At 35.6% G+C, this 15847-nt stretch overlaps 1 protein-coding gene across 9 annotated transcripts in view; it reads right to left on the reverse strand.

The window, feature by feature from the left end:
- Nucleotides 1-15847, reverse strand: part of FRYL (FRY like transcription coactivator) — a 314599-nt gene that overhangs the window by 230735 nt on the left and 68017 nt on the right. For all 9 annotated transcript variants that reach the window (XM_069105195.1, XM_069105197.1, XM_069105194.1 and 6 more), the window contains one exon: nucleotides 15588-15707. The gene's annotated coding sequence lies outside the window, so the exon portion shown is untranslated. The remainder of the gene's footprint in view (nucleotides 1-15587; nucleotides 15708-15847) is intronic.

Consider the following 15847-nt stretch of genomic DNA (forward strand, 5'->3'; position numbering starts at 1 on the left):
TAGCCTTCCACAAACACTCACAAGTCTAACTGTCTACCTGGGTGCATTCTTTCCTTCCTCTAGCCCTAACTGCTCTGACTCCCAGTTTCCTATGGGCTCTACTCCACCTCTCAGCAAGCTCCACCCACTACTGGTTCCATGGTATTACCTTAGGTCTATTAGGCGTCAGGGAAGATCTTCAAATTACCATTATACCTTATTATTAATGTGCCAAAAAAGGATAAGCTTATAATTCTTGGAAACTTTAATGCTACAGTCAGCTCAGACTATCAGACATAGCAGGGAGTCCTTGGGAGGAATGGACTTGGAAACAGCAACAGCAATGGTCACTTACTGCTGAAGATTTATGTATCTCATGACTTCCTCATCACCAACAGTTTCTGTTTATCTAAACACAATAAGACTTTATGGATGCACCTTCGCAGAAAACACTGACATTTAACAGAGTATGTTATTGTAAGGAGAAGAGACAGAGAGGATGTTAGAGTCAGGAAGGCAATGTATGGCACAGAGAACCAGACTGATTATATGCTTATCCTCCCCAAGCTAAATATTCACATTCAACAAAAGCAGTGGCGCCAGGGCAAAATGACTACCCAAAGAATTAAGGTCAACAGATTAGAGAGCTTCTGAGAGGGAACAGTTAGCTGCTTACTTGGAGGGAAAGTTGAGTTAACACAGTTGGCAACAGTGGAGCAGAAAAGAAGTGGGAAGCTTTCAGAGGTTTGATGTACAGCACTGCATTTGCTCATCTGGGTCAGAACACTCACAAACATCAAGACTAGTTTAATGAAAAATGAGAACTCCACAGGGTTTATCATCCATCTCTAAGAAGGCAACATTTAATTTCATCAAAAGTAAAATAAAAGGGAAACTTAAAAGAGATGCAGAATTCTTGGCTCTATAAGAATACTGATGAAATTCATTTTGTTTTGTTTTTGGGTTTTTTTTTTTTTTGGAGGGGGGAAGACAAGGCAACAGGGGTTAAATGACTTATCCAAGGTCACACAGCTAGTATGTGTGTCAAGTGTCTGTGTCTGGATTTGAACTCAGGTCCTCCCAACTACAGGGCTGGTGCTCTATTCACTAGGCCACTTAGCTGCCCCTGAAATTCATTAAGCTGATAGTAACAATTCAAAGCACTTTTATGATGCCCTGAAGGCTATTTATGGGTCAAAGACCTATGATGTATCTCACCTATACAGTGCTGTTGAAGCAACACTGATTAGTGATAAGGACATGATCCTAGAGAGATGAGCTGAACATTTCCATAATGCTCTCAAAAGATTGTCATCAATCAACACTACAGCCACTAATCATTTACCTCAGGTTGAAGTCAATCTCTCCCTAGATGAAGTTCCAAACTGAAGAAGAGATTTTACAATACCATTAGGCTCCTTTCGTGTGGCAAAGAAGCTGGTGCTGATTCTATTCCAGCTAAGATTTACAAGGTGGGAGGTTCATTGCTCATACAAAAATTGACTGAAATTTTCCACGTTATCTGGAGGAAGTTATCCCCCAGGAGTTCAAGGATGCCTCCATTATCCACATCTATAAAGGTAAAGTAAATAGATTGTCCTGTGACAATCACAGGGGAGGGTCCTCTCTTAGTCCTTGGTGGCAAGATTCTTGCCAGAGTCCTCTTTCATAGGACAATCCTTCACCTGGAAGATAGTCACCTACCTGATAGTGTGGTTTCAGAAAAGGCCAAGGAGCAGTCAATATGGTGTTTGCTGCCTGACAAATCCAAGAGAAATGCCAGGAGCAGAACAGAGGTCTTTACACAAACTCTGTAGATCTGACCAAGGTCTTTGATACTCTCAGTCATGAGGATATCATTTATAGAAATGATAGCTTATAGAAAAATGAAAACTTATAGAAAATTATGTCAAATTTTGGTTGTCTGGAGAAGTTCATCAGTATTGAACATCAATTTCATGATGGCATGCTTGCCTGGGTTCTGGATAATGGGCAATGCTTTCGTGCTTTCTCAAGTCACTGATGCAGTGAAACAAGGCTGTGTATTTGCTCCCATGCTTTTTAGCATGCTTTCAGTTATGTTATCAAACACCTTCAAAGAGGATGAACAGTTACCAAAATGATGGTAAATTCTTCAACTTGAAAAGGCTACAAGCCAAGACCAAAGTGGAGAGAGGGGTTGGTGCATGATATTTTGTTCACAGATGATTGTGCACTCAATGCAGCTTCTGAAGCTGATATGTAACAAAGTATGGATTGTTTCTCAGCTGCTTGTGCTACTTCTGGCCTAACAATTAACACCAAGAAAACACAGGAACTCCATCAGCCTAGTACCATACCACCCTGGTAATAGCTTAATGAAGAAGTTTTGAATAAATAAATTCACCTACCTTGTCGTTATCCTTTCTAGGGATGTAACACATTGATAATGAGGTTGAGGCACTCATTGCCACAGCTAGCTCAGTGTTTGGGAGGCTCCAAAGGAAAGCATGGGAAAGAAGAGGTATTACACTGCCCACCAAACTGAAGGTCTACAGAGCTTTTGTGCTGTCCTCATGGATGCATGCCTATGAAACCTGGATAGTACACCAGCTCCATGGTAGGAAACTGAATTGGTTCCATTTGAACTGTTTTAGGAAGATTCTGAAGATCACTTCGCAGGATAAGGTATCAGACACTGAGGTCTTTTCTCAAACTAAACTGACAAGCATTCAAACTCTACTGGAGAGAGCACAACTATGACAGGCTGGCCATATTGTTCGAATATCAAACATACACTTGCCTAAAAGACCATTTTATGGAGAACTCACACAGAGCAAGTACTCACATGGAGGTCAGAAGAAGCCATACAAGGACACTCTCAAGGTCTCTCTTGAGAACTTTGGAATTGATTGTGTGACATGGGAGACACCGGCACAGGACCACCCAGAATAGCGTGCCCTCATCAGAGAAGGTTCTGTGCTCTATGAGCAAATCAGAATTGAAATAGCTCAAAAGAAACACAAGCTGCACAAATTTAGAAAATCTACTCCAAATGTTCATTTGTGCCTGACCTGTGGGCATTCCCAGCTCATATTAATCTGATCAGTCACAGTTGGAGACACTGTAATTGGACTCCAACATAGTGGTGTCATTTTGGTCTTCCAGAATGAAAGACAACAACTACCCAACTAACCAATATGGCAGAACACTGATAGGTCATGTAGCCCTTTACCACCCCACATCTGGGTGCTTACCAAGGTCCTTTTATACCATTTCTGAAGAGCAAGTCCTGATTCACAATACATTGGATTCTATTAATGGTCCTCTATTTTATCACTGACCTCTAGGTCACCTACAACTTTGATTCTTCAGAGATTATGCTACTCTATGATTCCTGGCTACACAACATTATCAGAACTAAGTGGTAGATAGCATAACTTTAATAACATGCTGACTTCATTTTTTTTTCCTGAGGGAACATACCTCAAACTATAAATGAAGTCAGTGAAAAACTGTGATTTGGAATGCACAATGTTCTAAAATAATATTTTATATGCAAAATTTCAAGAATACTCATTTGTAAATCTATAAACATCACAGTCTTCAACATAAAATGCATCTTTATTTTAATTTCTTAAATTCTTGAGAGTTTGGAATAAAAGTAATTTAATGTAATTTGGAGGTTGTAACCCCGAACCTTTTCTCTGGAGGAAATAGCTAAAATGGATGAGTGATTCTTGTCAAGTGAAAATATTTCAGTCTTAGAAGCACAGACTCGTTTGTAACAGTCATAACATAAGTTTGTAGTATGCTTAGGGCTGTTTATTACTTTCTACTAACTTTTTACTCATCCATTGTTCATCAGACAACCAGACTGTATTGTGTGTGGCATACTGCAAAATACAGATAGCATTTTTATGCTGCTAATTCCCTGTAGCAAATATCAGTCCTTAGTCATTTAATGATCTCCATGAGGGATAGAAGTCAGCTTTATTCTTTTTATTTCACAAAACACTTAGCATTTTACATAATAATCACTCATCTATTTAATGACTGAATGATTAGGATTCCATGAACATATATGTATATGTAAGATATACATATATATGTAAGATACATATATATATTTCAACAGGAGTGTCTTAATATTAAGGCAAGATAAGCACACTAAATATGCTAACATTCTGAGTATTTAAGATGAAGGCATAAAATTAACAGGTAGATATTTTCAAAAAGATTATGGGGCTTCAGAATATTTAGAAAATACTACCCTCAAAATATATTAGACAATATAAACATTTTTCTAACACAAAATACATTCCAACTTCTACAAAAAAAATGTACTCCTCATTCAGCTTACAGCAACATCTTCATAAACTGAAATAGTTCTGATGAATAATTAAAAACTTAATGCAGTTGTATTAAATAGTTTAATTTCTGTTATGTCAATGCTACTTAAACTTAAATTCAACCTTAAAAAAAAAAAAACACAATTGCCAAACTACATGTAGGGGACTTCTATTAAAACTTAAAAACAGTGTTTCTTAAAGTTTTAATTGCCCAGGAAAAAATTCAAAGTACTAATTAATAGTATACAAAATAAAGATATGACTTATTATGCAACACTTGTTAATAACTGAATAATTCCAACTTCCCATTCTGAAAAGTTGTATCCATCAGATATTTGTTGGCACAATGTCAGTTCTTCATTTTATAAGGCTGACAGAACTGAGATATTTCTCCAAACGAACTCTACACTTCCACCATTCTTTTCATTGCCTCTGCCTAGAAATATCAAGAAACATAAATATTCAACTAAAATATATAATACTAAAAAGTACCTTTTACACAGTTTTAAGCACCTTACCTAAATATATACATGAGCCAAAAACCTATTTATTCTTAACAACCATATAAATTTTAAACTCTATAAAGGTATAATCATAGAGGTGTTACTCTTAACAATTACATAAATTTTATCTAACTAAATATTTTGATCTATAAAACCCAAATGAGATTCAAAGGATATGTATAATGGAACAAATACTGGACTTGAAATCAGGAGACCTGTGTTCAAATTTCAGCATTGCCCCTTACTAACTTCTATGTAACTAAGTAAAAGGCAAATCACAAAAAAAATTTATTTTTTAATCATGGTAAAAGATATTACATTAATCAATGAAAGGTGCTTGAAAATGTAAACGTGTATCCATGCCTAGGATTTCATCAATGGTGAGAACTCCCTGTGTTAAAATTCCCTCCAGTGATTCAGATTAACAAACCTTGAGTAACTTTTAGTCTTCAGAAAGTTACCTGGAACACAAAGAGGGTAAATGACCGACCTATGGTCCCCCAAAACTTGTGCACGCCAGAAGTAAGATCTGAATCCAGATATTCCTGACATCAAGACTCTAACCTTAGTAATTATCTCGAAATTTTATACATTAAAATGAGCCAAGATTTCTACAAAAATGGGTGCAAAGTACATTCATCTAATTAGAAGTTAATTCAGTCTTTAATAGTATATGACTTATAAAATATGATCATAATTTGAGGCTATCTAAAATAATCAAGTGTTTTCATTTTACATGCCAAAGTTTGGGCTAGATATATAACACTGGAAAGTTTTTGCAAAAACAAAATTAATGCATCTAGGCTAGGAAGGGAAGTGGTAGAATGGGAAAAACATCTTGTATCAAATTTCTCAGATAAGGGTTTGGTATCCAAGATATATAAACAACTAAGAGTCATATGTAAGACCAAAAGCCATTCCTCAATAGAAAAGTATCAAAGGGCATAAACTTCTCAAGAAAAAAAAAAAGAAGTATAAACTATTAACCATATGAAGGAATGTTCCACATTACCAAATAGAGAAATTCAAATCAAGTAATTCTGAGGTTTGGCTCATGCCCAGCAATTGGCAAAGATAACAAATGATGGAAAAAGCTAATCATGGAGAAACAAGCAGAAAAGCAGCAGGAAGAGAGGCACACTGGTGCTATGAATTAGTATAACCATTTTGTAAAGCAATTTGGAATTATAAAAATAAAGGTACTGAAATGTCCATACCCTATCACCCTGAGAGAATAATAATGATAACAACAAACAACAATAGCTAATATTTACATAGAGCCTGCTATGTGGCAGGAACTGTGCTAAGCAATACAGAAATATCTCATTTGGTCCTCACAACAAAGAAGCCAGATGTCATTTTACAGATGAAGAAACTAAGGAATACAGAGGTCAAGTGACTTGTCCAAGGTAACATAGCTAGTGAGTGTATGGGGTTGGATATAACTCAGGTTTTCCTGACTCCAGGCCCAGTGCTCTATCACCTGCATAACCTAACTGCCCCTAAATTCCACTACTAGTCTTATACTCCAAAGGAAGTCATTGTTAAGAAGAAAGTCCTCATACACACCAAAATATTTATATCAACATTTCTGTGAAAGCAAAGAATTAGAAAGAAAGTAAATGTCCACTGAGTAGGGACTGGTTAAAAAAAAATTGTGGCAGACAAATATAATGTATAATCACTTATGTAGAAAATATATAATGAAATATTACTGATTTAAGAAATTATGAATAATATGAATATAGAGAAGCATGGGAAAATCTATATGATCTTACGGAGAATGAAGTAAGTAAAGCCAAGAAAATAATATATATGAGAACTCTTAATAATGGAAATGGAAACCAAAAGTGATAACTACAAAATTACAATGAAACATGCATGGTTTCAAAGAAGAGATGAGAAGACATCCCCACATAATACCCCTGCAGATGTGGGAGGTCCACAAGTGTGGTACAATTCACATATTTTCAGACTTTTTCAATGAACTGATAAGTTAGGATTATTTTTCCTCTTCTTTTTGTCTTTTTTTTTAGGGGGGAAGGCAGGGAGTAATTGGGGTTAAGTGACTTGCCCAAGGTCACAGTGCTAGTAAGTATCAAGTATCTGAGGCCAAATTTGAACTCAGGTCCTCCTGACTCCAAGGCTGGTGCTGTATTCACTTCACCACTAGCTGCCCCTTTTTTTTGTCTTTAAAAAATATTTTTATATTGGATCATTCTCTGGGACTTGGGGAGGAGAAGGCCAAAAAGAGAAATCTAATATAAAAAAATGCATTAAAAAATTTTTTTAATCGGGGGAAGAGTCAAATATTTTGGTACAGTTTCAACATAAGTTCAGGGTTCCCTCTTATCTCCTCCCTTCTTAAAGTAATAAGACCACCTGGTGATCTCATCAGCTCCCATGGATTTAATTACCATCTCTATGATGATGATTCCCAAATCTACTTATCCTGACTCAAACTCTTAGCTGACTTCCAATTTCACTTCTCCTGCTGCCTTTCAGACATATCAAACTGAATGTCTAGTAAACATTCTAAAGTAAAAATATCCAAAACTGAGCTCATTATGATATTGAAATAGTAAACCTCCACCACCAGCACTATCACCACCTACTTTCTACCTTCTCTATTACTGTTGGGGGCAACATAATCCTCCTATTCCCTCAGTCTTGCAAACTAGGAGTATAGCACCAATGCAATATTCACAATGCCTACAGCAGCTATGAATATGCCAGCATAATCCTGAATCAAAAAATGTAACAGACTCTCCACATGAAAGACAGAACCAAAATATTTATTACAACATCAGAAAGTCAAACCCCAACATTAGAGAGACAAATCCATCATAGCAACAAAGAAATCTATACACAATAACACTGTAGGTGACACCACCATCCCCAAGCCTTACCCCGTCAGGACTTTCCCATAAATGAACACTCACAGCTCACTGCCTGCTGCCTCTCTCCCTCGGTTCTAACTGCTCTGACCAACTTCCTCTCAGTTCTGCTCTACCCTTCCTGCTCCACCTACTCAGTAAGCTCCTCCCACCAAAGCCTCATGTGACTCAGGCTTCCATGTGACTCAAGCAGGTCACATGGGCCTTTTAATGGATGGGAAAGCAAAAATACATTAACAATACAAGGAGTCACCGTGGACTCCTCACCATCTTCCATGCCCATCACTAAGCTGTTGCCAAGGCCTGTTGATTTCACCTTTGCAATATCTTTCAAATATACTCCCTCGTTCAGCCCCTCATCACCTGTCCCCTTGGTTATTGCAATAGCCTGCCAATGGATTTGCCTGCTTCAAGCCTCTCCCCACTCCAATTCATCCCATTCAGTCACTAAGGTGATATTCCTAAAATGTAGGTCTGATCGTGTCATACCCTCCCTCAATAAACTTCAGTGGTGTCTTATTGCCTCCAAGATCAAATAAAATATTCTTGTTTGGCATTCAAAACCCTTCATAACACAGAACCCCACCTTCTCCAATGTTTCTGGCCTTCTGACATGTAATTCCCTAACCCAGTGACACTGACCTTCTAGTTGTTCCACAAACAAGACACTCAATCTCGGCTCCTGACATTTTCTCTGGCTGTCCCCATGCCTGGAATGCTCTCTTTCTTCCTTTCCTCTAAGTCCCATCTAAAATCCCACCTTCTATAGGTAGCCTTCCCCAAACCCTCTTAATTCTAGTGCCTTCCATCTGATATTTTCTATTTATTTGTACGTGTTTGTTTGCATATTGTCTCCCATATTAGATTGTAAGCTTCTTGAAGGCAGAGACTCTTCTGCCTCTTTCTCCATTCCCTTAGTGCCTGACACTTCGAAAGGACTTACTAATGTTTACTGATTGACTGAATGAGAATTTTCTGGTAACTAATCTGGTATTCTGGTGATAATGATTATAATAATAATAATAATAATAATGACAGTAATAATACTATCCAGTATTCATATAATGTTTCCAGGTTTGCAAAGCATTTTACAAATATTATTTCCCTTGACCCTCATAACAACCTCGGGAGGCAGGTACAATTGTTATTCCTATTTTATAAATGAGGAAACTGAGGGATACAAGTTAAGTGATTTTCCTGGGGTCACAGAGTTAGGAAGTATCTGAGGCCACAATGAACTCATGTCTTCTTGATTCCAGCTCCAGCATTCTACCCATTGTGCCCCTTATCTGCAAAAATGGTAAATAAATACCATGTAAGAAAATAAAAAAGACGACTAACAAGTAAGGTAGAATTTTAGACTAAAGCAACCCCCCAAAAGTTCATATATATATATATATAGATAGATAGATAGATAGATAGATAGATATACACATATACACACACTCATAAAAAATGACCAGGTCTAAAAAAGAACAAGTTAAGAGGAGATAAGTGCAGTCTTTTATCTCTCTCCCAATGTTACTAACTCACTGAACAATTGCACAGCTCAGGTCCTAGCCACAAGGGTTTTAACATGCTGATTCAAATGTCATAGCTACTAGAGTGATGATGATCATGATGCCTAATTCAACCAGCTAATAAAAAGATGCACAAGTTGAATTCTGAATGGGTCTTCTCTCATACCACAGTTCTACATGAGAAAAAAGTCCCAACAAACATCATGAAGACACAAGTGACCACAACTGGGAGACTGCCAACCTCACTGAATCTTTAGACGAAATAGTGAGTTGTCCGTCTCTCCAGGGGGGATGGTATGAAGCATGGCTTCCTGGACAAGATATCCTCAAAAAGTATAATGCCACAAAAGGTCATCGATACGTTCAAAGCCCTGGTGATTGTTTCATTTTTTTTTTTAAGCAAAAGGCAAAAGTCAAAGGTGTGTATCATTTAGAAACTACAGAAATTTAAAAACTAAAAAATACATTACATCAATAAGTAGATCACATAAAAATTTTAAAATCAGATACAACCGTTCTTACAGATTCAAGCACTGAAGTCAAATAACCAAGGGAATAAAATAGGGTTAGCCTAAATAGATCCTAAACATTAGAAATGACAATACTAATGAACTTGGAACAGTGAAGTTGTACACACTGAATTAAAAATTTATTACCTTTGGTATAAACATCTTCAAAACAAAAGTAGTGGCAATGGATTTCAGGTTTAAATTAAAATGTAAGGCATATTTCATTGTCTGAGAGGTATATAGAAAAGCAAGAATCTTCTTGTAGTAAGCCTGGTATTTTGGTGAAAATGATGACAATAATAACAGCAGCAGCCAGCATTTACACAGAACTTCAAGGTTTGCAAAGAGCTGAACTCCATTTTCCCTATTCAAATTAATCCATAATATAAATGCTAATAACTTTTAAGTTCTAGTATAGTACACAATGCCTTAAGGTACTTTGTAAAACTAAAATGGCCAATAAGGGTAGTAACCACCAAATCAGCTAAAAAAGAATCTTTTCTTGGGCATAGCATAAAATAGTAACTTTTTCTCTTAAAATGTTACTGGATAAAAAGTTTTCCTATTTTATGTAATAATATATCACTATAATATAATTGAGATGTCTGACCTAAACAAATCCCCAAATACTTGATTTTATAACTATTCAGAATAAGAAGTCAACATATTTCTGTAAAAACAGAATTTCAAAAATGATTCAGAAATGTTTTTAAACAATTTCTGTTACTAACTTTTCTTGTTTCTGTGAACTATATGTATTATATTGAAAAACTGAGATTACATTCTTTGATCTTCATAAAATTCTCTAGTAACCACTAATTAAACAGTAACTTTGTTGATTTCAATTTCAATACTCTTAAAATCAGATCCAAATTTCTCTTAAATCAAAACTAAATTCTTAGGAATTACCTATGTCCACTAGACAAACTGTATGTAGCCCTGTTTTCTTTAAAAATATAATTATCTCCAGAATAAAAAAATCTTAATCTGCCATACTTCAAATTAGCATCATCAAAAGCAAAAATGCCTAAGAAAAACTAAATAGTTCATATATTTTTACTTTACCTAGTTGATGATGTTTATACTTGTCATAATTAGGATGAGGAAAACTGATGGAATCTTCATTTATAGTCTTCCCTAAAGAAGGCAGGCTAAGACGTCTCATCTTCAGTAATAGAGGAGAGTTTTCCTGAAAACTATCACCAGTATCCAAAACTACATCGCCAGGAAGGGCAGTAGGCACACCCTTTTTAAAAAAATCCATTTTGGGATTCTTCTACATAATTAATATCAATAGCTTTTTGGCATTGAAAAACAGATACTGGCACAAACTTCCTTACGGACAAGTTAAGGTAGACTGTTTGTGTTAATGGAGCAGAGGAAGTCATGTGAACTTAGACAGCAATAAGTTCCAAAGAGATCAAGAGCCAGCTGTTTTGAAGCTGATTTTTCAAGACATTTGCTGCACAGAACTGATAACAAAATCAAACAGGAAATGGACCCAAAGTTAAACATATATCTACAAGGGGTATTAGCAAAGATACAAAGGCTATATAATATTTTTAGCATAATTATAATTTAAACTTAACTGATAAACTAGATTTTTGTGAAATGTTCGAGAAATTAAAGTTTACTTTGATGTAGGTTGAGTAATCAATCATTTAGCACACAGCTAGAAGGACTAACAGTAACTTAGTCAAAAGATAATGCTTATCACTTAGAAAGTTCCCCAACAGACCTCAGAAGCACTCCTACATTACACATACAAGATTAAAAGCTGTGCACTATTCAGCATGCTATATTACACTTAACATACAAAACCAAAGAATGTTAACTGTTGATTATTAATGGCAATAGTAAAAGCCTCAAGCTAGATAACTTAAAATGAGAATAAATAAACAAGGACATGAAAATTAGGGGTAAAGTTATAGCATTAAAGAACTTAAAATGTTCAAAGTATAAACTTTGCAAATACAGAAAATAGCTATTTTTAAAGAAACTGAACACTGTATGAAATACTACATAATATATACAAAAAGAAATTTTGTTCTAAAATAATTTAGTAAAATGTTGCAATAGTTCAGAGCTCGTAAAACAGTACATGACTCTGAAATTAAAATCTAAAATTGATTAATTTCTTCTCTATTCTTCTCTGCCTGCCCTCTAGTGGAAATGCTAATGAACAAACAAACAAAAAAAAAAAAACCCAAAGAAATAAAGGCTATGAGAAGTGCAAACTGGATTTTGCTCTTTAATCAAGAAGCTAAGTGCTAACATATTGAAAATGTTTGATCTGATATTCAGTATCTAATGAAATATGAATAATAAGCCCATTCTGCGAGTAGAATGACAAAAATAACTACAAAATGCTGAATATATTATAAAATATATTAAATAGTTATTAAAGCATAAAATAGTTATAGGTCAATGGAAATGGAAAGTTAATGGAAGTTAAGATAACTAGGGTTCTCTACCACCACAAAAGCCATTAATGAAAAAAACTTTTTATCAGTTTTCTAACTTTCAGCTCTATTAAATTTACTCATTAAACAAATACTTTTTGAACTCCTATTACATGCAAAGGTGGGTATGGCAAACACACAGACAAAAAGATTACTGAGTTCCTAAACCATTCAACCTATGGTGATTAAAGTTCTGTATTGAATTGTTCTCTAATTTAAGATTTTTTTCTTCCCAAATACATTGGAAACTACTTGAAGGTAAGGCCCACCTCATATTTTTCCTGGATCACACAAGTCAATGTGGGACACAGAATAATAACTATTATTTTCATTATTAGCAAAGTGAATAAATACCCACAATCTGCAAGGTACTGTGGCTCTCACTAGCTTCCTTTCTTTCCTATAAGTACGGTACTTAGATCTAAAAACAAAAGGCTAGTGCTAAGAAAGGTCTACATTCATTTAGTCCAAATTTATTTCACTATATGTAAGGAGAAGGTGATCAATAGTACCAAAGGCTGCAGAGACCTAGGAAAGTATGGCTATAGAAAAGGCTACTTTTGCATTTTCCAGAATCATTCCTTAATATTTACTGTACTAATTATTTTTTCTTTTCTAGAGCCTTTGTAGTTTTCTCTCTTCAATAATTTTTCACAACAAGCCAGAAGGCCTGTATTGACCTGGGCTAATAAGGAATTAATTAGGTGGGCAGCTAAATGGAATAGTGAATAGAGAGCAATGGGCCTGAAGTTAGGAAGATCTGAGTTAAAATCTATCCTTAGACACTTAACTAGTTGTGTGACCTTGGGCAAGTCACTTCAACACTGTTTGCCTCAGTTTGCTCATCTGTAAAATGAGCTGGAGAAGGAAACTGCAGAGTAATCCAGTATTTCTGCCAAGAAAAGGCCAAAGGGTGGAAATTAAGGGGGTGCCCACCAATTGGGGAATGGCTGAACAAGTTGTGGTACATGACTGTAATGGAATACTATTGTGCTATAAGAAAAGAGGAGCAGATGGACTTCATATTTACCTGGAGAGGCTTATACAAACTGATGCTGAGTGAGAAGAGTAGAACCAGGAGAAATTTGTACACAATTACAGACACAACGTATATTTGACAACCAACTTTGATAGAATGGACTCTTTTCAGCAATGCAGGGTTATAAGTCAACCCCAAAAGACTCATGATGGAGAGAGATGTCTACATCCAGAGAAGGAACTAGAAAGAACTGAGTTTGAATCCAGATTGAAGCAAACTACCTGATCTTTGTCTTAATCTTGTTTGGTTTTGTTTCCTTTTTCCCATTGTTCATTCCATCTGATACAATCCTTCTTTATAACCTTACTTAATGTCTAAAGTGAAAGTATTTGCAGATCCTATACTTGATTGTATGCCTTCATGGGGGGTGGGGGGGGAGGAGAGGGAGGGAGAGAAAATATGAAACTCAAGGAATTGTGGAACTGAATCTTGTAAACTAAAAGTAAAAAAAACCAAATTAATAAAGGAAAAAAAAAAGAAAAGGCCAAAGGGAATAAGGAATACAAATTCCTTAGGTGCTTTGGGGATGCAGAGGTCATGAACATCTGAGTTTGTATCTAGTTATGTGAATAATATTTTTGGTTCTTTCCCTACTTCCATTTTTTGCTTTCCCCATTTTACCTCTTTTCTAGTCTCCTTACTAGTTCGTAGTCACACCCCCACACGCACCAATTTTTTTAAGGGGAGCAAAAGTATTAGGAAGGAAATAAAGTGGTGAAAACAAATTAATTTTAGTGAGCATGTTTATATTCGTTCAACATCTTTATTTCTCATGAGACATTTCCCTTTATTTCTTGTGTTATTACATTTTTTTTTCTACTAGAGAACCAGTTAAATGAGTAACTTTATGGCCATAAAAGCAAAAATGTGCTAACCTAACAAACAAAAACTTAAAAAGAGATACAAAGTGTCACCTTTCTTTAATTCAGGAATTAAATGGTACACTTCCAGTCTCTTGGACATAGAAAAAAGTTCTACAAAAGTAAGCAACCAACTAGGTACCAAGCATAGGAAGAAAAAGAAATCTGACTCTCTCTACCACTAACAAAAATCCTATTTTCAGTATAGACCAACAGAAAGAAAATGGATAGTATGTAAACACCTTTTCTTGGGAACTTCTGGGTCATATATCTAACAAGATGAGGGTCTATTTTTCTCCAACCCTTACCTTTCAAATCCCTCCAATATAGGTATGCACAAGAGATGAAGTGATTTCAGCTGTCTCTAGGACAACAAAAACCCAAACAAAGTAAAAACTTGATGAAGTAACAAAATATTCCATAACCCTTCACAGGTTCGTGCAACTCTACCACCACCACTGTGGTAGCAGGGCTACATGAGTCTACAGGCTTGCAACAGAACTTACACCAACCCCCTTCGGTCCAGGCCACTATGCCTCTAACATGCAAAAAGCAGAAAACTGCTTAGGTTGTGACAAGAGCAGCAGCGGTAGCAGTAACGCACAGTAGTGCTCTGTGCCACAACAGAAGTCAGCCAGAGAACCATTTCCATCCTTTGTACATGATGATTCTAAAATGCTACAGGTTCAATCAACCATAATCAAGATAATGCCAAAGGATCCATAACAACAAATGCTATCCACCTCTGATGAACTCTGAATGCAGATTAAAGCGTATTATTTTTTACTTTCTTTATGTTTCTTGCTTTTTATTTGGGTTTGGTGCTTTTTTGGTAACATGGCTAATATGGAAATATGTTTTGCATGATTTCACATGAATAATCCATATCATATTGCTTACCTTTTCAATAGGTAGGGGAAGGGTGGGAGAGGGAGAGAATTTGGAACTACAAATTTTTTTAATGAATTAAAATAAGTAAATAAAAATATTTTATCCTAATAAAAAAGTCAATTATAGTACATCATCAAACAATGTCAGAAGACCTGTGTTTAAGCCCTGCCTATAACATTTATTAACTATGACCACAGGTCATTCATTTAACCCATCTCAGACTCAGTTTCTTCATCTGGAAAATAGGACGTTTATACTTATACTACTTCAAAGAGTGGTTGTGAGGAAAGTACTTTGCAAAGAGTTATATAAATGATAGCCAGCATCATTGTAATTATTATTCTTTAATAAGAACATAAAGCCCATTTATATTATAACCTCCTTTGAGGACAGGGGCTTTTTTTGCCTTTCTTTGTATCTGTCCCCAGTGTTAGGTCAATGCCTGGCACAAAATGGGCACTTAATAAATGTTTATTCAATACTTAGTAGATCTAATTCAAAGAAATAATTGAAGACAAGTAACTGAAATATAATGTTCTTAAAGTTTTTATACTCGATAATCCATGTGGGGCTTTTAGTTTCTATAACAGACTTACCGTATCACCCAACAAAATGATCTCTTGATGATAACTTGGTTCATCTACCTTGATTGTATTAATCTTGGGCAGTTTAGTTGAGTGAACAAGAATCCAAGGCTCAAATAAATGGCTTTATTTCTAAAATATAAAAAGAAAGATACCACTTATAAATTATATCATGAAAACAACATATAGCAGCAACAACAATGTTCCTGTAAAGAACAACAACAACTGAACAGTTAAATAACAGAATGACAAAGCATGGCCCTAAGGAGGGG

The sequence above is a fragment of the Petaurus breviceps genome, unplaced genomic scaffold (genome assembly GCF_028583685.1).
Source record: "Petaurus breviceps papuanus isolate PSGF00001 unplaced genomic scaffold, PetGlider_PUasm1.0 76, whole genome shotgun sequence".
Classification (NCBI taxonomy): domain Eukaryota; kingdom Metazoa; phylum Chordata; class Mammalia; order Diprotodontia; family Petauridae; genus Petaurus; species Petaurus breviceps.